The sequence below is a fragment of the Panthera pardus genome, unplaced genomic scaffold (genome assembly GCF_024362965.1).
Source record: "Panthera pardus isolate Hobbes unplaced genomic scaffold, ASM2436296v1 HiC_scaffold_16, whole genome shotgun sequence".
Classification (NCBI taxonomy): Eukaryota; Metazoa; Chordata; class Mammalia; order Carnivora; family Felidae; genus Panthera; species Panthera pardus.
The window spans coordinates 131,291,852-131,318,398 of NW_026526721.1; the positions used below are offsets into that span (position 1 = coordinate 131,291,852).

Consider the following 26,547-nt stretch of genomic DNA (forward strand, 5'->3'; position numbering starts at 1 on the left):
CATTCCATTTTGACTGCCTTCTGCTCCCACCCACATAGTTACTACTAGAGTTGCAATAATTATTCGAGAAGATCTGCCTCCTGTCCACTGTTCATTGGTTCAGAGATAGAAACTGGCCCAACCTATGTTCTCAATTGTGGTTCATCCATGGGAAATAGAAACTTGGATCACTCCCTTTCTGGATGCTTAGATTGAAGTTTGGGATCTGGGAGCTGTCAGTGACCAGATTTTCTATGTATGCATGGGAGAAGTTGAGGAATCGTGACTAAAGAGAGAAAGGAACAATAAGCAAACAGAGAGAGGGGAGCAGAAATGAGAAGTGGAGAAAATACGTGATGGAGTTCAAAATTTGATCCCGGTTGTTTCTGAGACTGAACTCCAGTCCTGACGCTGGGTCTACAAAATATCTCCAAATTCCAATAGTGAAAGCTCTCTTATCATAAGTTAGTCCAAACTGAGTTTTAGTTACCCACAATGAAAAAGACATACTTTCTAGAAGACTTCTCAATTTTTCTTTAACACAGCGGTTATTTTATTTCTATCCTCTAAACCTCTACTTTGGGTTCTCATCCCCCAAACCTCTACAACAGTCGGTTCTTAACTAGGTTCCCTGTCCCCAGTATATTTCCTGATTAATATGTCCTACAGTCCAATTCAAAGTTAACTTTGTAAAATATTTCTTTGCATATGCCTTCGTCTTTCTCAGTAATCATCCATTGATCCCTATTGCTTATGCGTTTCAATACAATTCAGTGTTTACTAGTAGTGCTTTGCATAAGTAGCTATGCAAAGTCTTTGACAATATAGCCCATACTACTTTCAAACTTCTTCCACTTTTTATAAATGTGGATCATCTAGTTCAGTTAACCTTGTCTTCTTATTTTTTTCCCTGAAGATGCTATGAAGAATTTGATAACTGTACCTTCACTTACATTGTCTTCCCTGCCTGAAAGCCTGTTTTATGAATTCTGTTCCATTCCACTTTTTTATGAATATCTTTTCTCTAATGTAGAATTCAGATCATACCTCTCTAGGAAGACCTTCTCTGGACTGGTAGAGTGCAATATGTGTTCATGATTTTTTCTTCCTTCTACAACTTTGCCAAGTTCACTGTGAAAGAAATATATTTTCCCACTCTATTTATTTTGGACTTTGCCTTGTGACATACATTGGCCCATGGAATATGAGCAAATATGATGGTGCTTGTTCTAAGTTAAACTTTTAAGAGTTTAACCAGCCCTCTTGGAGATTCAAATCTTTGCCATGAGAAGAGTATAATTAAGGTAGCCAAATGAAAATCCATTGAGCAGGTATGACTCTGAATCGAAGCCTGAAATCCAGCCCAATCCAGGTGAGTCTAGCCAAGATCCACCAGTTTGACATTTATTAACAAAAACTGACCATTTACTGTTTTGAGCCACTGAGATTGTGGGGGGTGCTTGTTATGCAGCACTATCACAGATACTAATCTAACAGAGATGTTGGGTGAATTCTTTCTTTGAACTTCTAGAACATTGATTGTCTTTATTACTGGTTTGTATTTAGAAAATGCCTTATTTTTGGCATCTTTTGATGTTTGTGATAGTAACTAATATTTATCAAGTATATTTTTTGCGTGAGGCACAGCAGATAATTTAAATATTTTATATCACTTATAGAAAAATATAGAAAGTAGGCATGAGTATTCCCATAAACTGATGTGGATTAAAAGATTGAGTAACTTTCACCAAACCACACAGGTGGTTAATGGAAGAAGCAGGATTCAAATGCAGGGCTGTAGAGATCCAAAATCCATGTTCTGTGTGTCTTTTCCACTTGGAAGCTTTTGCCAGTTTGCCAAGAAGAGTAAAAACCTTTAGTTGTAGCTCCTCAATTTCATCCAACCAAGAAAGACCACAAAAAGTGCAGTGAACTTGCAACCTTGTTAAATAAATGAGTCCATTTGTCCAATGTATAGATGAGGAAACTGGAACTCATTGGGGCAGGACTGCTCTGTTAGCAAGTTCACTACTCCTTCTATGTCTGCCACAAGGCGACTGTAAGCCAGTCATTTTCTGCGTCACTCAACTTTTGATTCTTTCAAAGAGAAAGTGAAGTACGTTCATCCATGTGTTTTAGACCTCCATCTCTGTCAACACTGTACGCCCAATAGGAACTAGCAAAGAGCCTGGTCCTTTGAAATTGCTCAGCACTTGCGTGTTCAATCGCGGGAAGAAAAGGACAGAATTCTGCTCCCTGGTGAGTGGGGGGATCCCTTAGGAGTCACACTGAGTGACATGCCTACCATAGACAGTGAGATTTTAATATTTCCAATCTTTTATTAGCCTTCTCATCCACTAGCAGAGTGGGACCATGTTTTTGTTTCCATTTCATAAAACACATATTTTATGGGAGAAGGGAGTTACGTTCAGTCATATTTGAGCAAACATTTCATGAACACCGTTTCTTTCCAAAGACTGGGGAAAGATTTTCTTTAATGGAAGAATCATTAAATTATATTATTAGAGAGGGATATGTACTGCCCATGATGCCCCATCGTTCCTGGAAATTGTTTAAGGCCACCACATTATTGACAATTACCTTGCTGATGATGGATCCCATAGAGCACAGCAATTCTCTACAAGGAGACTCTACCATTGCTTCTCTTGGGGGAAAACAATTATTTTCAGTCTTTATCTCAATCGGTCAAGTAGACTTAGATCTCTTTCCGGAATAGTGTTTTTGTTCAAACTAACAGCACAAGCCACAGAGTAGTAACTCAGGTGGGCATCAAAGAACAAGCTCTCTCATTAAGAAAATTTTCAATATAAAAAGCTTTACATGTTGCAGTGGGACTAAGAACCATTTTCTTTCAGGTCTGCAGCCCACAAATGAGCTTATTCTCATGGCCTCTGTCTTCCATCAGCAGAAAAACCTCAGATTAAGAGTTTATTTTAGTGCAGAATGAAATTATTTGTAGGATGTGAAACAGAGAAAATGTAGTTTATGAGCCTTTCTCTCTCTCTCTCCTTCAGCCCACTAATCCTTACTGGGGTAACACAGCTTCTGGATACAGAAGGATACAGAAATGGATAAGTAAAACCTTCATCAACACATGCCTGAAAAAGAAAAAAAAAAAGAAAAAAAGATTTGATAAGATCCATCAGTTGTTTTTGATAAAACCTCTAATTAAAACTGGAATATGAGTAAACTTCTAGGCATAATAGAGTGTTTATCAAGAGCAAATAACAAATCTCTCAATAAATGGTGAAAAATTAGAACTTGTAGTCAGAAAAAAAGTAGAAGAATGTCTTCTTCCCACCACAGGAACACATAAGTGATTTGTGAATATTTTCTCTCAAGCTATTTCTTGTCTTTCATCCTCTAACAGCACCTTTCAAAGAACAGAGGTTCTTCATTTTGACAAAATCTAATTGATCAAATTCTTTTACGGATTGTGTTTATGGTATTCTGTCTAAGAAATCTTTACCTAACCTAAGGTCACTAAGATTTTCTCCTATTTTCTTCTAGAAGTATTATAATTTTTAGGTTTTACACTTAAGTTTATGATTTATTTTTCATTAATTATTGTGTATCATGTAAAGTATGGATTAATAAATTTACTTTTCCATATGGACATCCAAATATTCCAGCCCAGTTTGTTGAAAAGACTATTCTTTCTCATAAGAATTACCTTTTACTGAAACTGGACCACTTTCTTATATCATACACAAAAATAAACTCAAAATGGATGAAAAACCTAAATGTGAGACAGGAAACTATCAAGACCTGAGAGGAGAAAACAAGCAACAACCCTTTGACCTCTGCCTCAGCAATTTCTTGCTCAACACATCTCCAAAGGCAAGGGAAACAAAAGCAAAAACGAACTATTGTGACCTAATCAAGATAAAAACTTCTGCACAGCAAAGGAAATAATCAACAAAACTAAAAGGCATCTGACGGAATGGGAGAAGATATTTGCAAATGACATATCGGATGAAGGGTTAGTATCCAAACTTTATAAAGAACTCACCAAACTCAACACCTGAAAAACAAATAATCCAGTGGAGAAATGGGCAGAAGACATGAGTAGACAACTTTTCCAAAGACATCTAGATGGCCAACAGACACATGAAAAGGTGCTCAACGTCACTCATCATAAGGGAACTACAAATCAAAACCACATTGAGATGCCACCTCACACAGGTCAGAGTGGCTAAAATTAACAGTTCAGGAAACAACAGGTGTTGGAGACAATGTAGAGAAGTGGGAACCCTCTTGCACTGTTGGTGGGAATGCAAACTGGTGCAGCCATTCTGGAAAACAGTGCAGAGGCTCCTCAAAAAATTAAAAATAGACCTACCCTATGACCCAGCAATAGCATTACTAGGAATTTATCCAAAGGATACAGGAGTGCTGATTCATAGGGGCATATGTAACCCAATGTTTATAGCAGGACTTTCAACAATAGCCAAATTATGGAAAGAGCTCAAATGTCCATCAATTGATGAATGGATAAAGAAGATGTGGTCTATATACACAATGGAATACTACTTGGCAATGAGAAAGAATGAAGTCCTGCTGTTTGCAACAACATGGATGGAACTGGAGGGTGTTATGCTAAGTGAAATCAGTCAGAAAAAGACAGATATCATATGTTTACACTCATATGTGGAACTTGAGAAACTTAACAGAAGACCATGGGGAAAGGGAAGGGGAAAAAATAGTTTCAAACAGAGAGGGAGGCAAACCATAAAAGATCTTAAATGCAGAAAACAAACTGAGGGTTGATGGGGGAGGAGTGGGGGAGAGGGGAAAATGGGTGATGGGCATTGAAGAGGGCACTTGTTGGGATGAGCACTGATGGAAGCGATGAATCATGGGAATCTACCCCTGAAACCAAGAGCACCTGTGTATGCTGTATGTTAGCTAACTTGGCAATAAATTAAATTAAATGAATAAATAAATAAATAAATAAATAAAAGAATTACCTTTTCACTTTTCTCAGAATCGATTATATATATGTTGGTCTATTCTTGGATTCTTTATTCTGTTTCATTGATTTATTTGTGTGTCTTTATGCCAATACCACATTGTCTTGATTGTTGTAGCTTCGTAAGAAGTCTAAAATCAGAAAGTGTGAGTCTGTCAGCTTTATTCCTTTTTTATTATTTTTATTTTTTTAATTTTTTTAACATTTATTCATATTTGAGAGACAGAGTGTGAGCACGAGATGGGCAGAGAGAGAGGGAGACACAGAATCTGAAGCAGGTTCCAGGCTCTGAGCTGTCAGCACAGAGCCTGATGCGGGGCTGGAACTCATGAATGGTGAGATCATGATCTGAGCTGAAATCAGACGCTTAACCGACTGAGCCACCCAGGCGCCCCCTATCAGTTTTATTCTTTACAAACTTGTTTTGGCTATTCTAGATCATTTGCATTTCCATATAAATTTTAGAATCAGTTTTTCAATTTTCATTAAAAAAAATTACTGGAGTTTTTATTGGAATTCTATTAAATCTATAAATCAATTTGGAGAGAATTGACATCTTAAAAAAAGAATGAACCTTTTAATCTGTTAACAGTTATCTCAACATTTATTTAGATACTTAATTTCTCTTAGCATACCTGTAGACCTCAGCATACAGGTCTTGCATTATCTTTTGTGAACTTTATGCCTAAGTAGTTCATAGATTTGAAACTACTATAAATTGTATATTTTAAATCCAATTTCCACGTGTTATTTGAGGTATAGTTTATTTCTTGAAGTATAATTAACATGAAATAAAATTCACAAAATTCATATGTACATTTCAATTAGTTTTAAAAATAAGTAGTTGTGTAATCATCAACAAGATAGAATATTACCATCACCACCAAAATTCTGTCATGTCACTTGGCAATCCCCTACACTTATCTCAGGTTTCTGGCAACCACTGATCTTTTTCTATCATACTTCCTAGAATACCATGTAAATGGAATTGGATAGGATGAGCCTTCTATATCTGGTTTATTTTACTGACTTTTAGAGTTCATTAACATTGTTGGTGTATAAGTATTTTGTTCCATTATATCTAAATAGTATTCCACGTAAATACACCATGATTATTTATTCATTTCCATGTTAATGAATGTGTGAGTTGTTCCCAGTTTTGCATTATGAGGAATAAAGCTGAAGTGAACATCCATGTACAAGTCTTTGTATGGACATAGGCTTTCTTTTCTTTTGGGTAAACACCAAAGACTGGCTGATGGGTCTCCAGTTATTTTATCAGAGAAAAGTTAATATGAAAAATTGTTAACTAGGCCACTGAAAAGGCAAAAAGTGACTACCATGAGACTTCCCTTCCTGGCACATATAAGGATATTAGAAGTCTCTGCTTTAGGGGCACCTGGGTGGCTCAGTCGGCTGAGCGTCTGACTTCGGCTCAGGTCATGATCCCACAGCTCATGAGTTCGAGCCCCGCGTTGGGCTCTGTGCTGACAGCTCAGAGCCTGGAGCCTGCTTCGGATTCTGTGCCTCCCTCTTTCTCTGCCCCTGACCCACTCGCATTCTGTCTCTGTGTCTCTCAAAACTAAATAAACATTAAAAAAAAAAAACCCAAAAAACAGAAGTCTCTGCTTTATCCTAACAAGTGAAAAACTTAAAAGATGGAAAAAGTAACATTCCCTTCCAGGATCCATAAGAGATGAGGACACATGGCAAACTGCCCCCAAGATTAGAGAAACAGATAGGTGAATTCACGGAGTCACGGCTTACCAAAGCAGAGACTCATGAGTGGAAATACCCAGGAAATAGGTGCCAGGGTAGGAAAGCCTAATTTGTCACTGATGAATTGTTGGAGTCTCAGTATGAACAACTCTGAGAGTTAAAAACTCCAGAAGGACCTGTCACAGGTGGGGCCCCACAATATTGTGAGATTTACCTCCAGGAACTTGAAATGTTCTCAAATCCTAAATATCGAAGAAAAATGCCCTCAACTTCTGGCATGTGGAGGAGGAAAGAAATAATCTTATGCCAGAGCACTCTTTTTCTTAAGCACGGTTTTTCTTTTTTTTCTTTTTTTAAAAATTTTTTTAAACATTTATTTACTTTTGAGACAGAGAGAGAGAGAGAGAGCATGAACAGGGGAGGGTCAGAGAAAGAGGGAGACACAGAATCTGAAACAGGCTCCAGGCTCTGAGCTGTCAGCACAGAGCCCAACGTGGGGCATGAACCCACGGACCGCAAGATCATGACCTGAGCCGAAGTTGGACGCCTAACCGACTGAGCCACCCAGGCGCCCCAAGCACTGTTTTTCTTAAAAAAAAAAAACAGAACACTGTTTTTTTGTTTTTTGTTTTTTGTTTTTTTTAACAAGGCCTGCCTTTAGGAGAAAGTAGTCAGCCAGAACCTAACCTGCTGGGGTGTTATCAGAGGCTAACTGAACTTGGAGAAGCAAATACCCAATTCCAGTCCACTCTAGCAATCCTGACCCACCTAAGAGAAGAGAAAAAACTGAGAAGCACTTGTGGAGTTCACAGTCCAGAGGCATAATTTCACTTAAAAAATTGAGACCTAAGTGGGGCGCCTGGGTGACTCAGTTGGTTAAGTGTCCAACTTCAGCTTAGGTAATGATCTCATGGGTTCGTGAGTTCGAGTCCAGCGTCGGGCTCTGTGCTGACAACTCAGAGCCTGGACCCCCTTTCGGATTCTGTGTCTCCCTCTCTCTCTGCCCCTCCCCTGTTCATGCTCTGTCTCTGTCTCTCAAAAAGTGAATAAATGTTAAAAAATATATATTTAAAAAAATTGAGACCTAATCATAGGACTATAGAAGGCTTCCCCTTGCCCCACACCTCACCACCCCATTACAAAAGACCTATTTACAGCAGCTCCTTTTGCCCACGATATCATGTCTGACCACCAAGAAAAAATTACCAGGCATACCAAAAGGCAAAAAACACAGTTTGTTGAGTCAGAGAAAGCATCTGAACCAGACATGTCAGGAATGTTAGAATTATCAGATGAAGAATTTAAAATAATTATAATTCATATGCTAAGGGCATATTCCAATATTATAATATGGTAGTGTGTTAATCACTTAACTCTAGTATAAATGGTATATGATAGAAATATTAAAAATAACTATAGCTCCAATAATTTGTTACTGGATATACAATATAAAAAGTGTAGATTGTAACATCAAAAACAAAATGGGGCACCTGGGTGGCTCAGTCGGTTAAGCATCTGACTTTGGCTCAGGTCGTGATCTCATGGTCCGTGAGTTCGAGCCCCGCGTCGGGCTCTGTGCTGACAGCTCAGAGCCTGGAGCCTGTTTCAGATTCTGTGTCTCCCTCTCTCTGACCCTCCCCCATTCATGCTCTGTCTCTCTCTGTTTCAAAAATAAACATTAAAAAAAATTTAAAAAAACAAACAAACAAACAAAAACAAAATGAGGTGTGGAGACTAAAAGGGGAGAGTTTATGTATGCAATCATAGTTAAGTTGTTATCAGTATAAAATACACTGTAATATCTATAAGATATTGTATGTAAGCCTCATGGCAACCACAGAGCAAAAATCCACAATAGGTAAAGGATAAAGAGAGGAGATTCAAAGCATGCCACTACAGAAAATCATCAAAGGAAGAAAACAAGAGAAGAAGAAAGGAACCAAAAAAAAAAAACAAAAAAAAAAAACAAAGAACCAGAAAATAGTAAGATGGTAAGTTCTTACCTATCGATAATTGTTTTAAATGTAAATGGATTAGGGGTGACTGGGTGACTCGGTTGAACACCGGACCCTTGATTTCAGCTCAGGACATGATCCCAAGGTTGTGGGATCAAATGCTGAGCATGGAACCTGCTTGAGATTTTCTCTCTCTCTCCCTCTGTCCTCTCCCTCATTCATGCGTGCTCTATACACAAACAAACAAACAAATGTAAATGATTAAATTCTCCAACTAGAAGACATAGCATAGCTGAATGGATTAAAAAAAAATTTAAAAAGCCCAAACCTATATGCTACATACAAGAGACTCACCTCAACTTTAAGGATACCTATAGTTAACAGAGTTAACTATAGTTATATCAGTCAAATTAGATTATAAGCAAAAATTGTAACAAGAGACAAAGAAGGTAATATCAAATAATAAAGGAGTTAATTCCTTTATTCATAAAATACACATGAAAGACTTGCCAGAATAGACCATATGTTATTTCATAAAACAAATCTTAGCAAATTTTAAAAGACTGACATTATACCAGGTATCTTTTCTGACCACAAAGGTATGAAACTAGAAGTCAATAGCAGGAGAAAAATTGGAAAATTCGCAAATATGTAGAAATTAAACAACAAAGTCCTGAACACATAACAGGTTAAAGAAGAATTTGAAAGAGAAATTAAAAATCTCTTGAAACAAACAAAAAGGAAGTACAATATACCAAAACATCTGAGATGCAGCAAAGGCAGTTCTAAAAGGGAATTTTATAGCAATAAATACCACATAGGGAAAAAAGATATATGTATATATACTTTAAAAACCTTAATGTTTGAGAGAAAAAAAACCTTAATGTTACACCTCATGGAAAAAGAAGAATAAACTAAGGCCAGAGTTAGCAGAAGGAAGAAGATAACAAAGATTAGAACATAAATAAATAGAGAGTGGGAAAAAAATAGATAAGATCAACATAACTAAGCATTGGACTTTTAAAAAGATAAACAAAATTAACAAATCTTTAGCCAGACTTTCCCACTAAAAAGAGGATTCATAAATAAAATTATAAATGAAAGAAGAGATATTAACACACAAATATAAAGGATGATAAGGGATTACATGAACATTAGAGAACTAATATGAACTATGAATTATAAACCAACAGGTTGGACAGCCCAGATGAAAAGGATTAATTCCTAGAGACATACAAGCTGATAAGGCTGAATCATTAAGAAATAGAAAATTTGAACAGACCAATAGTGAATAAAGAGATTGAGTCAAAAACTTCACAACGCAGAAAAGCTCAAAAAAGCTGCCTTCATGAGGGAACTTGACCAAACATTTAAAGAAGAATTAATGACAATCCTTCTCAAACTCTTCCAAAAAGTGGAAAATGGAAAACTCCAAAACTCACTTTAAAAGACCAGAATTACCCTCATACAAAAGCCAGATGAGGGCACTACAAGAAAAGAAAACTACAGGCCAATTTCTCTGATGAATACAGATGCAAAAATTCTCAACCAAATGCTAGCACAACATATTCAACAGTACTTTAAAAAGATCATACAACATTAACAAGTGGGATTTATTCCTGGGATGCAAGGATATTTCAACATATGCAAATCAATGTGACATACCATGTTAATAAAATGAAATATAAAAATCACATGATCATCTAAATATGTGCTGAAAAGACATTTGACAATATTCAACATCCTTTTATTATAAAAAAGAACTTTCAGCAGAGAGGATTGAGTGGGGAACATACCTCAGTATAATAAACGCCATACATGACAAGACCACAGCTAACATCACACTTAATAGTGAAAAGTTGAAATCTCTAGAATCAGGAACAAGACAAGAGTACCCACTATTACCATCCTATTCAACATAGTACTGAAAGTCCTAACCATTGCAATTAGGTAAGAAAAGAAAAGAAGATACTGAGAGTACAGAGGATTTTGCTGATGATTGAGTTCTAGAAGATGCAGTGAGAGTTTAAGGAGACAGGTAGAAGAAGGGACAGAAGGATTAGGGGGTGCACAGAGCTGATGGGGGTAAGAGTTCAGCTAATCTTGGAAGACCTGATTCCTATGGTGGCTAATATGGAAAGGACTATAGCACATGACAGAAAAGCCCAAAAGACTCTGAGAATTCCCAAATCAAGTGTCATAAGGAGGAAAGGACTGTGCCAAGTTGAGTTCACCCCACTTACAGCCATTCAAATTAAAGCATTTTAAAAACATTGTGGGTCCCAAAGACATTTCTCAGTGGATAGGGTTGGGACCTCTGCTGTATATACGCTCTTCTCTTCCCTAACTGCCCCTCAAAGGCATATGGCATAATCTCTTCAGTGAATTTAGGCTCCAACAAAGACCTGAAGATCCTTTGACTTCAAGCAGCTTTAGGTTCTAGCCTTGCCAAAATCGTTAAAGTGAAAAATAGATTAAAATTCCAGGAACTAGGGGTGCCTGGGTGGCTCAGTTGGTTAAGTGTCTGACTCTTGATTTCAGCTCAGGTCATGATCTCACAGTTGTGAGATCGAGCCCCACATTGAGCATGCTCAGCATGGAGCCTGCTTAAGATTCTCTCTCTGCCTCGGGGCGCCTGGGTGGCTCAGTCGGTTGAGTGTCCAACTTCGACTCAGGTCATGATCTCATGGTCTGTGAGTTCGAGCCCCGCGTCAGGCTGTGTGCTAACAGCTCAGAGCCTGGAGCCTGCTCCTGATTCTGTGTCTCCCTCTTTCTCTGCCTCTCCCCCGCTCATGCTCTGTCTCTCTCTCTGTCAAAAATAAATAAACATTAAAAAAAAAAAGATTCTCTCTCTCCCTCTTCCCCCCTGCCGCTTGCACTCTCTTGCACATACACGGGCTCTCCCTCTCTAAAAGTTAAATTAAAATATAACATAATAAAATAAAATAAATAAAATCTTGGGAATTTTCTGGGCCTTAGATACTTGCTTGAAGTGGCAGAAGGAACAGGTATAGGAACAAGCACAAGTTAATATTTTAACATCTCACATAGCAATCGAATCTTATTAATTTGGACCTTATTAATTCAGAGCTAATAATTTAGACATTTGTCATGAATGGAAAAATATCTTAAGGAACAAAATCATGTTAGTCAGCAAATCCTACTTGTATACAATTTATTTTCTGATTACAAATGATTCTTCTCTACTCATTAAGGTTTGTCTAAGTGAGCTCTATTAGAGTAGGTATGGTAAATCTTGTTTCATTTTCATTTTGGAGATTCATCAAAAAATGGTCTATTTGGGGACGATGTATATATGCCACTTACAACTACATAAGCCTCAATCCTCCATCTATCTATGAAAATTATAATTCTTACCTGATAGAGCTCTGTGAGGATAAAATACAAATGCAGTAGAAGTTGAAAATACACTAAAACAGAAGGTTAGGTAATGTTTAAAATTTTTTAAATGTACTGGGCAGCTCTCATGTCTAGAGCACTATGCAATACCCTGGAGATACAAAGAGATACATGAAAATACCAATCCTTGAGGAATTTATCAGGTTGTCCGTGTTGTCCAGGTCCCCAACTCTGAGTTGGGTGTTATGTTCTGGGGGCCATGTAGACAGCACCCAATACGAAGAGATTAACAGGTACAAAACTTCAGTTACAAAATCAGTAAGTCATGAAGATGTAATATACAGGGAATATAGTCAACAATATTGGAATAACTTTGTACCATGACAGATGGTTAACTAGACTTATCGTGGGGATCATTTCATAATGTCTAAAAATATCACATCACTACGATGTACACTTGAAACATTTAATAGGGGACTGTGTGTCAGCCATACTTCAGTTTCAAAGAAAAAAAAAGTGAGCTCCTGATCCTGCATATTCATGGCTACTCCAGAATCCTCTTATCTTTTTCTGCCTCCTGGTTCACTTCCTGGCCAGTTCCTGACCCTCGCTTCACTGTAGTCTCTCTCTCCACTTACCGCTTAGGTCTGGAAACTGAAAGTGATCCTTAGGGACTCTGGGACTAACTCTTTTCATCCCTCCTCAGGCAGCCCTACTTTAGGCTATGTGTGCTCTCCACTGCTCTGAATAGTAACTTCAACTAAGGAAGTCTTGCTCCTGCTAAGAATCCTCTCTGTCTCATGGAAGGAAATCAGGCACATAGCACACTAACCATGATATGAGGTAATACCAACTAAGAACCCAATGAGGGACCCACAGATAAAAAGTGCAATAAAAGTTTGGGGAGAGTGATCCTGGAGACCTGGACAAATCAGGGAGGTAGGACTTGAACTGTTAGTTGTCGGAAGGGTAGAGACTGGACAAGCAGAGGGAAGGTGTGAGGCACTCTGGGAAATAGGAAGTAAATCATCACAGGGCAGAAGAGAAAGTCTGTGAGATGAAACCATCAGCTAAAGAGCAGATTCTTCAGTGGGTTGATACAATATTGTGTTGCTGGGTTTTTTTCACCCTTTACGAACACCATTACCAACCCAATTCCTACCGTCATCCCCAGGGCCTCCATCACCACCATCACTGCAGTGAACACATACATACATACCAAGAGATACCCACATACCCAAATTTTAGAAAAGTACTTTATCTTTTAATCCTAAGAACCAAAATCGTTTGGATTACTTGTGATGTTTGGTTTTCTTTTAAGGGCTTAATGATGAAAACTAGTTAGCCTGATCCCCGTCGTCGTGCTTCACTGTCCAAATATTTTGAAACCCCATAAATACAGCATCTTCCACATTTGCACCCTCCAGATTCAAACTTGCTCAGTCCATGAGGAAAATACAGGTCACTATATTATGTCAGGGTAATTATTCTAATGTCTTACCAGCGTGGTGTTCTTCTGGTCATTTCTGGGGCACTGGGCACGCAATATTTACATTCATTGCTTTATTTATCAATTCAGCAAACATTCATTTAGTTCCTGCTATATCCCAGGCACAGGTCATGCAATAAAAAGTAAAACCTGACAGAACCTCTGCTGTGCAAAGTGTTTGGTGTTGGAGAAGAGATGGACGTTGTGTTGGTTATCTATCATTATCTCCTGCCACATCACAAATTTACCTCCAAACACAGTGGCTTGAAACTATGGTGATTTTTTACTATCTCAGACAATTTCTGTGAGTCAGGAACTTGGAAATGGTTTCACAGGGTGGTTCTGGCTAAGGTTTATCAGGAGTACAGATGTTGGCCTGTTGAAGGCTCACCTGGAGATGGAAGATACACCTCCAAAATGGCTCCCTCACATAGCCATTGGCAGAAGGCTGCCTAAGTGATCTCATGATATGGCAGCTGGCTTCCCCTAGAATGAATAATCCGAGACAGCAAGGCAGAAATAAAAATGTCTTCCATGCTTTCACCTGAGGAGTCGTACACAGGAGTTTCCACAGTACACTAGGTTCCATATGTCAGCCTCAGTCAATATGGGAAAGGACTACACAGGGCATAAATACACGGAGGTGAGAATCATAGAGCAGAGGAGCATCGTGGAGACTGGCTGCCAGACATTGCTAAAACGGTAACTCAAATAAATGCCAAATTATAACTACATTATGGAGGGTCTTTATAGTCCATGTCAAAGATATATTTTAGTCTTTATCCTAAGATTATTGAGACTCCATTAAAATGTTCTAAGTAGAGATACAAAGCTTACATTTTGAAAAGATCACTCCATGAGTCCTGTCTTGGGAAATAAAGCAGACTGGGCATTCTAAAAAGCCCCTCCTCCATTGTCATGAAATGATGAGCTACTAGGTAAATTACAACCCATATATTTTTTAATGTCCTGCTGGGCCCATAAGGAAGTACAAAATATCCCTAAAGTCCAGAAAAAAATAAAGAGTAAGTTAAAATTACAGGAGTAGGCAAATACGGACAAAAGCTGGTGCTTCTGGGAGAAAAAGCCAATTTCAGGAACCCAGAATTTGGGGGAATCCATGACTAGCTGACTTAAGGAACAGAAGAGTCGCCCTTAGACTGAAGGAAGTCAGGAGTCACTTATGGGATCATTGAAGAAAAGTCTGTGTACTTGCAAAAGGAGCCAATATGGGAAAGAGCTCTTTCTGCTCTTTTCTGCATGGAAAAAAAATTGTAAAAATAACAACAGACTTGCTGAGAAATGATTACTGTAGGCTTGCTCTAACGTGGGTCTGAGATTTATGTTTATATGATCTCTGCCTTGGTAATCCCCAGACCTAGAAGTTAGAGTTGTTCCGGGTGATACCCAACCAAAGCAAAGGCAAATTTTTCCTGAATTTTGAATGAGAATAGAAATACTAATTGTAGACTTTGTTGAGTATACAAGTTATGTTTTTAAGAGTAATGACTTAGGAAATAGAGAGTACATAATTTCCAAATTAGTAGAGGGGAATAAATGTAATATTTTTTATTTATTTATTTATTTTGTTGTTGTTGTTGTTGTTGTTTTTATTTTTATTTTTATTTTTTTTATTTTTTATTTTTATTTTTTTTAATACATGAAATTTATTGTCAAATTGGTTTCCATACAACACCCAGTGATCATCCCAAAAGGTGCCCTCCTCAATACCCATCACCCACCCTCCCCTCCCTCCCACCCCCCATCAACCCTCAGTTTGTTCTCAGTTTTTAACAGTCTCTTATGCTTTGGCTCTCTCCCACTCTAACCTCTTTTTTTTTTTTTTCTTCCCCTCCCCCATGGGTTTCTGTTAAGTTTCTCAGGATCCACATAAGAGTGAAACCATATGGTATCTGTCTTTCTCTGTATGGCTTATTTCACTTAGTATCACACTCTCCAGTTCCATAATGGAATATTTTTTAAAAGGCAAAAGATTTACACGATCTGAAGAGAAACCAGAGTATTGGAATATTTTTTTAAAAATGCATTATTCTACCATAGGAAGGGTACAATACTAACTTTATAATATATGCAGAAAAAATACATTTATTATGTTAATTCTGGTTATCTCTGAAACCATACAATTTAGTGGTTAAGAGGAAGAACTCTGGAATCAGACAGCTTGGCAAAAATTTTACCCCCAGTACTTATAAGTTGTGTGATCTCAAACAAGTCATGTGTCTTCCCTGTTCCTCAGCTTTTTCACCTGTAAATTAGGCATTATAATAGCATATATCTTTTAGAGGATTCAACGAGTTAATAAATGTAAAATTCTTAGAACAAAAAGGGATATAGAGTAAGTACTTACAATGTTACTAAGATTTACATTTAAAAAAAAGAGGGGCGCCTGAGTGGCTCAGTCCCTTAAGCCTCTGACTTTGGCTCAGGTCATGATGTCATAGCTTGTGAGTTTGAGCCCTGCGTCAGGCTCTGTGCTGATAGCTCAGAGCCTGGAGCCTGCTTCAGATTCCATGTCTCCCTCTCTCTCTGCCCCACCCCTGCTCACACTCTATCTCTCTTTCCTTCAAAAATAAAGAAACATTAAAAAAAGAAAGAATAACTTTTTGTTTGCTTGTTTATATACAAAATATCTGTGGAAGATTCACAATTCACTAATAAACACGGTTGTCTGTGAGGAATAGTGGGAGACAGACTTAACACTGTAAACCTTTTATTCCTTTTGATTTTTGATCCATGTACATTTAATACTACCTACTGAAAATTAATTTGTGAAATATATAGGTAATATATATATTAAATGAATTATAAGTTTTAAAAGATCACTTATGTATCAGAATTGGCTAAGTGCTGTAACGAATAGACCCAAATTCCACAGAAATATATACATTGTTCAATTATCCCTGGGAACCGTTCCATGACTTTTTTCTATTCCTCAGCCTGATCTATACCTCTGTAAATAGTCCATTTATTAAACTCTCTTCAAATTACCCAATTTGAGTCTGCCATTTAAGACTAAGAAAAGTGGAAACCACCAATCTGAGGAGTGACTGATGTGCCCAATTAGATGTGTCTCTTTTACCATTTCTTTGACACAAGTCTCATGCTGACTGTCCATCCTCTGGGGTCTCTGGTGATTAAAAGGAAACACACCAAACTTTTTGGCTTAGCTATGATTTGCAGCTCTTCACAGCTGTTTTCTCCTTAAAAACTCTCACAGCATTGAGCAATCTCTCAGCAAATTTTAACATTAAGATTGAAGAAAGTTGAGATTTTTTTTTTAATGTCTGACATTCTTCCATAGTGATCAAGGTGGAAATAAGACATTTTGTATGATGTATTACATATGATGTATACTTTGGCTGTATGATACACTGTATACTGCTACAGACCCAAAATTAAAATGTTGAAAGAAATATGTGTATGACTCTTCAAAAATCTAAAGACAGTTGACACTTTGGGAACAGTTCCAAGTTTAACTGGGAAAGACATATCTCTACAATAGCTAAACTCATGGTGCATTATTTAACTTCATCTAAGGTTAAATGCTTTAGTGAGAAAACTTAGAAATGCCATTGGCATATGGTTAAGTAAGAGCTGTCTGAACAATTCCACAGGCTAAGGCTATGGGCTAAGCTTTGGTAAGTCTGCAAATACTATTTATATTCATCCCAATACAGATGAACTAGGTAAACAACTTAGTAAACAAAGGTGTTGGGAGGGGCGAGAATAGCACAAAATGTACTTGGAGGGCCAGGCAGGGTCAAATATTATGTAGGCATGTGGTGGAGGTCGGATCTTACCAAACTCGTTGAGAAATCTGTGAAGGGTTTTAGGCAGGAAAGTGACATGAGTCCATTTACATTTTAAGTAGAACACTGTCCCTGCTTTGTGATAACTAAAGGAAGAGAATGGATGCACAGAAACCACACTGGAGACTACTGCAATGGTCCAAGTAAGAGGTGTTGTGACGGACTAGATTGATGGCAGTGAAATAGAGAGAAGTGGAGTCTAGCTGCAATTTGAAAAAAAAATTATTTTGGTTTGGTAACAGATCTGATGTGAGATTTGAAGGGAAGCGAAGTGTTTAGAGCTGGTCTGTTAGTTTCTGGCTTGAGTTTCTGGGTGGATGACAGCTTTTAATGAGATGGGTGGGCTAAGAAAAAAGTGTTCTTGTCACAGTCCTAATAGCTGAGAAAATGGGTGCTTCTAACTGGACGATGTTTCTGTTTTCTTAAACCAAACAAAATCATCATCTTCAATATGGAAGTTTTCACATACTTGGAAACCAATGTTAAGGAGCAGATGTGAACATGTGAGATCAAAACAGCTGAGTGGAAGTTAAATGGCTGTCTATCAAAATGTGAGAAATTGAAGGGAGACAGCTCTGTGCTAGGGCAGGCTGGCGGGGAGGGGTGGGGGAGATTGAGAGACCCTCAGCCTTGGTGTAAACAGTAGCTGAAGATCACCTAGTAATCTCCCTAGCTAGTGGAGTGTGAGCTACTCTAGCTGTGCCTTGCCAAGCTGAGGAGTGGGCAAAGAGGCCGGGATGAAAGTTTAAATAATCCAAGGCTGGGGTAAGGGGCCATGCCATGCTATCCTCTTGGTCAAATGAAAATGGATCTTGAAAAGAAGGCTTTATCTTAAGAAAAAGATAAGAGAACTTTTCTACCCTCATTTGATCTTGAATACCTTTGTGAAGTCATACTGATATTCAGCAGTACCAGTGTTGGGAACTTCTTCTTAAATCAATGTAGTCTCTGAATTATGTTTAATTAAACCATCGTCTCTATCCTGGCCTTAAGAAAGCTAGCAAACAGTCAGGAGTCATCGCCTTTATGGCAATAACTTTAAGTTAACACTCGTAAAGACTAAAGGAACCCAGAGGTCAGGTGTCCCCACATGTAGTCTCTGTTTTTGCTCTTGATGATGTTTGACCACCCCAGACTCAAAAACTAGTTGCATTCTCTAAAGAGAATTGACTCATATTAAAAGCATTAATGAGCCATGCAGATTTTGTTGACAGCTTTTGCAGGGGCAGTTGCTATACTGCCCTTAATCAATATGGGCCCTGATCACACACCACAAAGCAAAGTGATAAAAATTGTCATTAGACATGTTATCCTAAGTCCCTTCTTCCCCCCACCATCTCCCCTGGGAGTTCTCCTTGGCCATTCCCTTATAGGATGCTCCATTTCTCTACGCTCCCCCCTCCAACCCCAACACCTCCCCCATTTTATTGGGCTTTTCTTTCTGAAGTGTAAACCACAACCTACCACAGATGTTAAATAAGAAGCCCTCAACGAGTGGAAGCCTTTATCCTATTTTTCTCTCACAATTTTATTCACGATTGAAGTTCTTAGGTTTTGCTCGGCTTAGCTAAATCAAGTACACATGGCATCTTTCCAACTTTGCAACCATAGGCACTGTTGTTAAATCACTGATTCCTCCAGCACCAGCACCAGGAAAACAGGAAGGTTCCAATACATGTATGTGGTGCATTAAATGTATCTGGGCTTCTTGAGGACGCAGTTCCCAAGAGAGTAAGTTGAGGACGATCCACAGAGGACCACAACTCAAAGGATGAGAGCCAGAAGAGATTGGGGATGCTCATTAATTGATGATCAAAGCCAGAGATGGGGCTGAATGGAAAGACAACAGGCCCACAAATGGAATGTGCAGGACTCCAGGTCCCAGACATGTCACCCCTTTGTCCTGTGTCTTATTAGCATTACCGTAGAGGGGATACAACATGGAAGAGGTAAAATACCATCCAGTCTTTCTCAACCTGAACCAGAGAAGAAATATTTATTTGCTTGTCTGTTTCCCAAAATCTCCCAAGAATGATACATAATCAGTACAATTCTAGATACAAAGGGAAGAAGTTAATTCAGAGCATGCAAAGGATGCGTTAGGTCAGTGGTTTGCAATATGAGTGAGTATCAACCCTCCCCCCACCAAGGGCTTGTTAAAACACAGACTGCTGGACCCCACCTCCAGAGTTTCTGATTCAGAAGGTATAGGGTGGAGCCTGAAAATGTGCATTTCTAATAAGCTCCTGGGCATCAGTCTGCTACTAGTCTGGGAGCACACTTGGTGAACCACCACCTTATTAGGGAATAATTCCCTTGGAGAATTCTGGTTGCTGAAGGTCTCACTGGATTAAGTCGTATGTAGTTTCTCTTCCATGTATATCAGTGTTCTGACTCATGATTTTAGTGCCGTCCTTCCTACAGTGAAGGTTCTGTGACATTTAGAAGCCATCAGGAAATATTAGCAGTAGGTAGACCTTGCCATTGGAATTGATTTTTAATTCTTTCCTCCAAAGTGCATTTATCAAACTTAACACCATAATAGCAGACTAGATGGTTCACAACTGAAAATAAAGTGGCTTTGAAATATAACCAAACTTGGGATATTACACTATACAGGTATACTGATTATTCAATCAATTTTAATTAACCTCCAATAATGTACTTGGGACACATCAGATGCCACAGCACAGATGCATAGGACACATTTTCTACCACAATCCAGCAGGAAAAAGAGATGAGGAGTATACAAATACCTCCATCAGTGAAGTAACATTTTAATGGTACTAACCCAAAGGCTATATGAGTTTTTAAGGTAAACAACAAATACAAAAAAATTTTTTTGAAGTCTCTCTAGTGCATAAAAAAAGAGATTTCCCACCTCCCTTTTCTTAGAGCATTTACCTTAGAAAATTTGTATTTGTAAATTCTTTGACTGCCTTTTTGAGATATATGTAAATCTTCTAAAAAGCTAAATAAGCCTCATGACAGTCTTACAACCCAGAAATGTTTTCCTCAAGGATTTGGGAGCTGTCTCGTTAAAGTGTAATCAACGAACATAGCGCCTCTAGCTCCCAGTTTCCATGGTAGGGTAGGATCCTAACTTTGGCAGGGCACCTGGCTTCAAGATGCAAAGCTTGGCATGCAAAGCATGTCGTACTATTTTTCCTTTGGATAAAGGCAGTTGCAAACACCCAATTATCAGATGAATTCAGGATGAACCGTGTGTGACAAAAGGTGCTGTCAGGTCTCCTTCCTTGAGAACTAGTTATTTATCTCCAGAACACATGTGCGATGGGTTATACCTGCTTGGCTATACAAAAGGGTGAGGTTTCTTTCTTTCTTTGCAACCGTATGGCAGATTGCCTGTAATGCACATCGCCATCTGGTTCAATCATGCCACCGTTTTCTTTCTTTCCTCTATTTTGTGGCGAGGAATTTCTGCATCGGCAAGAGATTTATATCCCTAATTACATTTCCTCCAAAGTAACACGCTAGGGAAAAAACATTTCTGACCAGGTAAATGGCAGATGGGAGAAAGTCTCCTTAGGGAGAGGCCTGGAATGTGGGGTAGGATGTTGACTGAAGAGAGAAGGGGGCATTTCAGGCAGAGCACATGACCCAAGCAAGGGCTCAAGTGGTACAATGCAAAGATGTTCAAGGAAAGGTGGAGAAATAAACTTAGCTAGAGTGAGGGACGGCTCACCTGAGAAGCAGACTTAGAAGAGAGGGTCCTGAATACCACGCCAAAGCATCTGTTTTGTCTCAGAGCTTGCAATCAAAGCATACATGATTAACAGGGCTCCCCCAAAGCAGACAAGTATCAAGTGGAGGTAAATGACTCAATACAAACTTCACCCAAACCAAAGAAGACTATTTTCCAGTGGAAATAGCCCATCCTTGGAATTTCATTTAGAAAGCTGAAGAATCTTTAAGGCCCCATTTATCAATGTCTCAATCCTAATAATTTAATCAACAAATTTTTACATAATATCCATTTTGTTCTAGGTACTGAGCTAAGCACTGAAGGTTTGGAAATAAATAAAAGAGAAATGGTTTCTGTCTTCAGAGAGCTTATAGACTATTGGGTAGGTACAAATGTAATACTTACATTTATTAATCTCTTTGCTATGTTAGGCATTGTGCTAGGCATTTAACCCAATTGCCAAGGAAGCATTATTGTACTCACTGCACAGATGCAGAAACAGCCTCAGAGAGTATAAAGTGCTCAAACTGACATAGTCTGAAATGCAAAGTAATATTATAAATGCAGTTCTTTTCAGTTCAGCCACCACCCTCTGTATTGCAAGTTATGAAAGCACACATTCCTGCCTTGTTCCTATCCTCAGCAGGAAATAAGTCCGTCCTTCTTTATTATGCACGATGTCGGCTGTAGATTTTTTGTAGATGTCCTTTATCAGTTTGAGGAATTTCCTTCCTATTTCTAGTTCACTGAACATTTATATCATTCAAGAATGTTGAATTTTGTCAAGTGCTTCTTAATCGTCTATTAAAATGATCATATGACTTTCCTAGTGTATTCTGTTAATATAGTGATTTACACTTATTGCAAATGTTAAATCAACCTTACATTCCTAGGATGAACTCTAATTAGTCGTGATGTATCTTCCTTCTTGCTATCTCTTTTTACTAAAGTATAATTGACATATGTGATCAGGTATACCATATAATGATTAAATATTTGTATATATTGCAAAATTATTACCACAATTAGCACATACATAGTTGCAAAACTGTTTTTTCTTCTGATGAGAACTTTTAAGATCTCCTCTCATACCAACTTACAAGTATGCAATACAGTATTATTAACCATAACCACCATGCTGTAGATTACATCCCCATGACTCAGGTATTTTATTACTGAAAATCTGTACCTTTTGACCCCCTTCACCTGTTTGCTAATACTTTGTTAATGATTTTTATATCTATAATTATGAAAAATATTGATCTATGGTAATTTCTTTGAATGTTTTGATATAAAGGTAATGCTAGCATTAGAATAAGTTGTGCAGTGGTCACTTCTATTTTCTAAAAAAGTTTGTATACATTTTTTCTCATTAAATTTTTCATAGGCTTCACCACTGTAACCATCGGGACCTAGAGTTATCTCAGAAAGATAGTTTTTGATAATAAATTCAATCTTTAATACATACACTAGAACTATTCAGACTTTTTTTCCTGTGCCATTTTTTGGTAAGGTGTATTTTCCAATAAATTTGTCCATTTTGTCAAAAAAATTTTTAACGTGTTGGCAATAAAATTGTTCATAGAATTTCCTTATTATACTTTTAATTTTTGAAGGATCTGTAGTTGATAATCTCTCATTCCTGCTATTGGTGATTTGTATTCTCTCCTTTTTTTAAAAAAATGTTTATTTTTGAAAGAAAGAGAGCAAGCAGGGGAGGGGTAGAGAGAGAGAGGAACAGAGGATCTGAAGCAGGTTCTGCATGGAGAGTGCAGAACCCGATGTGGGGCTTGAGATCATGACCTGGGCTGAAGTCCAATGCTCAACCAACTGAGCCACCCAGGCACCCGTCTCTCCTTTTTTTTCTTCATCAGTCTTAACTAAAAGTTTGTCAGTTTCATTGATCTCTTCAAAGAGCCAGCTTTTAGATTTAATTTTCTCTATTGTCTGTTCTCTTTCAAGGACTTATTCTCTTCTCTTTATAATTTCCTTCCTTCTACTTAACTTTGTTTTTACTCTGCTCTTCTTTTCTTACTTTCTTAATATGGGATCTTAGTCCTTGATTTTAAATATTTCTTCTTTTCTAATATAAGCATATAAATCCATAGATTCTTTCAATAGACTGCTTTCTCTCTCTGCCTCCTATAAGCTTTGGTATGTTGTATTCATTGTCATTCAGTTCAAAATATTTTTCCTTTTTTTTTAGTGTTCATTTATTTTTGAGAGAAAGGAAGAGAGAGGCCACAAGCAGGGGAGGGGCAGAGAGAGACAGACACAAAATTGGAAGCAGGCTCCAGGCCTGTCAGCTGTCAGCACAGAGCCCGATGTGGGGCTCGAACTCATGAACCATGAGATCATGACCTGAGATCATGATTGGACACTTAACTGACTGAGCCACCCAAGTGCCCCGTCAAAATATTTTCTAATTTCCTTTGTGTCTTTGGCCCATGAATCATTTAGAAATAATGCTATTTCATTTCTAGATATTCATGGTTTTTCTGGATCTCTTTTTTTAAGTTTATTATTTTTTTGAGGGGGGGAGGGGCAGAAAGAGAGGGAGAGAGAGGATTCCAAGCAGACTGTCAGCACGGAGCCCGATGCGGGGCTGGAACTCACGAACCATGAGATTGTGACCTGAGCTGAAATCAAGAGCCAGACACTTAACCGACTGAGCCACCCAAGTGCCCCTAGATCTCTTTGGATAATCAATTTCCATTTAATTCTATTATAGTCAGAGAATACAGTCTGTATGCTTTAAGTCCTGTTAAATTTATTGAGACTTGTTTTGTGGCCCAGCATGCGGTCTATGTTAGTGAATACACCGTGTGCACTTATACAGAATGCATATTCTACGCTTGTTGGATGTAGTGTTCTACAAATATCCATTACACCAAAGTGGTCAACGGTGTTGGTCAGATATTCTGTGGCTTTCCTGCATGTTTTTTGTCTGGTTGTTCTATCAATTGCTGGAAGAGAAGTGTTACATGTACAAGGCGGTGATTGCAGGATTATCCATTTCTTCCTTTTCTTCCGTCAGCGTTTGCTACGTGTATTTTGAGATTCTATCATTAAAGGCTAACAGATTTATAATTGTTACGTCTTTCTGACGAACTGTGCCTTTTATCCTTAAGAAACATCCTGCTCAGATCCTGAGGGCGCTGCAGCCCGCAGCCTCAGCCAGGGAGGCCCGGCCGCTTTCAGTGGAGAAGCCTGGCCAGCCACAGCCTCAGCACCATCACCCCTGGCAGCAGCTGCAGCCGCGTCACCACCACCATTATTTCTACAACCGGAACCACAGCCACCACCAGCATCACCATCACCATCACCAGTGCCCGCAGCATGGAGCCAAGGGCAGCCCCAAGGCCCAGCCCAAGGCGTTGAAACATGAGCACAAACACTCCCTCCAGCAGCACCAGGAGACGCCAAAGAAGGAAACAGGCTATGGTGAACTAAATGGTAATGCCGGAGAAAGAGACGTATCTTTAAAGAGCCTGGGTTCTGATGGAGCTACCGACCCTATTTCCAGGGTCCTCAATGGCAACCCACAGATCGCAGACACTAATCTGAAGCAGACTGTAAAGGCTGGCAACTTTGGGAAAGCAGGAATGAAAACCAGGAATGTCATTCGGAACAGTATGGACAAAAAGAATGGGAAGTCTTAGGAAAAGAAATCTGGAGAGAACCAGTCTGCAGAGAAGACTGATACTGTAGCAATTCGAAATGGCGTTGCGACAAATAATTCTGGCTATATTACTAGTGGTTATATGGGCAAAGGGGCGGATAATGATGGTAGTGAGATCTGAGAGCGGATGTACCACTCTTAAAAAAAGGAAAGCTGGGGCAATAGTGCCCAGGGATGTGAAAGCCTTCATTGAGGGCAGGACAAAATAAGGCAACGAGACCAGGGCGCCAACCTTAAAGCAGGGACTTGAAACTTTCAGGCCTGACGACAGTGAACAAAAGGGAAATCGAGTAGATGGTTCAAAGCCCATTTGGAAACTGGGCCTGGAGGAACAAATCGAGGAAAACCTGCTGTGGGTGATATGCTGCGCAAAAGCTCTGATATTAAACCCGGCGTGAGCGGCAAAAAGTTTGATCATCGGCCCAAAGGAAAGCATCCTTCTGCTGTTACCTCCAAAGAGGACTCTTGGACCCTATTCAAACCACCCCCAGTTTTTGCAGTGGACAATAGCAGTGCTTAAAATAGTTCCTAAAGTAAGTTATGCAAAGCAAAGTGAAGGAAAACCTCAACAAAACTGTACAGAACTCCTCTGCGTCACCATCTTCTTCCTCCTCTTCGTCACCGGCCGGGGAAACTCAGACCCAGTCTTCAAGCCCATATCCCAGGTCCCCGTGTCAGTGCTGAAATCTGTTACTTCGGCCAACTTTTCTAATGGGCCTGTTTCAGCAGGGACTGATGCAAGTGTGTATTCTCCAGGGGGTCAGCCACTGTTAACACCTGCTGCTAATACTCTAACACCCATCTCTTCTGGGACTGCTTCAGTTCTCCGGGACATGAGTTCGACTTCAGCGGCTGTTGAACAAATTAAATCTAGCCTTTTCATCTATCCTTCAGATATGCAAACGGTGCTGTTGAGCACAGCACAAGTGGATCTACCCTCTCAGACAGATCAGCAAAACCTGGGGGCTATCTTCCAGAATCAGTGGGGTTTATCAATTATAAATGAGCCCAGTGCTGGCCCTGAGACTTGGGAAGTTATTGGGAAGTCATCAGATCATAAAGTGATGGAGGTGACATTTCAAGGGGAATATCTGCCAGGATAATCCCTCAGGAACTGAGCATCCCATATTTCCCAAGGCTTATGAGCTGGAAAAACAGATTAGTCCTCAAATTCTGGGTAGCATTCGAAAATCTGGGACTACTAATGAGAGTGGAGCCTTATCCTTGGGACCCAGTCATATAGGTGGCCTGCAAAACTCAGACACCAGTAGTCAAGGTGCTTTAGTGTTTTTCTCAAAGGACTACGAGAGAGAAAATCAAAATCCTCAGGTGTCTCCTACAAACACTTTGTTAGGCTCCACCAAAGAACAGAGATACCAGAGAGGTCTAGAAACAAATGATAGCTGGGGTTCTTTTGACCTGAGGACTGCTATTGTCTATCACACTAAAGAAATGGAATCTGTTTGGAATCTGCAGAGGCAAGAGCCTAAAAGGATGATCACTTACAATGAAGCCATGGATAGTCCAGATCAATGAAGGCCCAGACTGCCTATTTGTAACCTTTCTGCAACATTAGAGCCACCGTTCATGGGCGGGTTTGGGGGGGGAGGGGCATAGGCTTTTCTGCTCCTAGATCTTCAACGCAGCAGAGGAACCATAAGTACAATCACAGGATAATACACACAAATATATATATATATATATATATATATATATATATATGTATGTATGTATACACACATACACACACACACGCACACATATGGTTATTTTTTAAAAAGGCAACTGAAAGTAATTAGACTTCTTAGGAATCAACATTTATTTCAAGAGACTA

General features: G+C 38.9%; 1 pseudogene; it reads left to right on the forward strand.

Annotated features, from left to right (window-relative positions):
* Positions 1-1,312: 1,312 nt before the first annotated feature.
* Positions 1,313-26,344, forward strand: LOC128777377 (FMR1-interacting protein NUFIP2-like; annotated as a pseudogene).
* Positions 26,345-26,547: the final 203 nt, after the last annotated feature.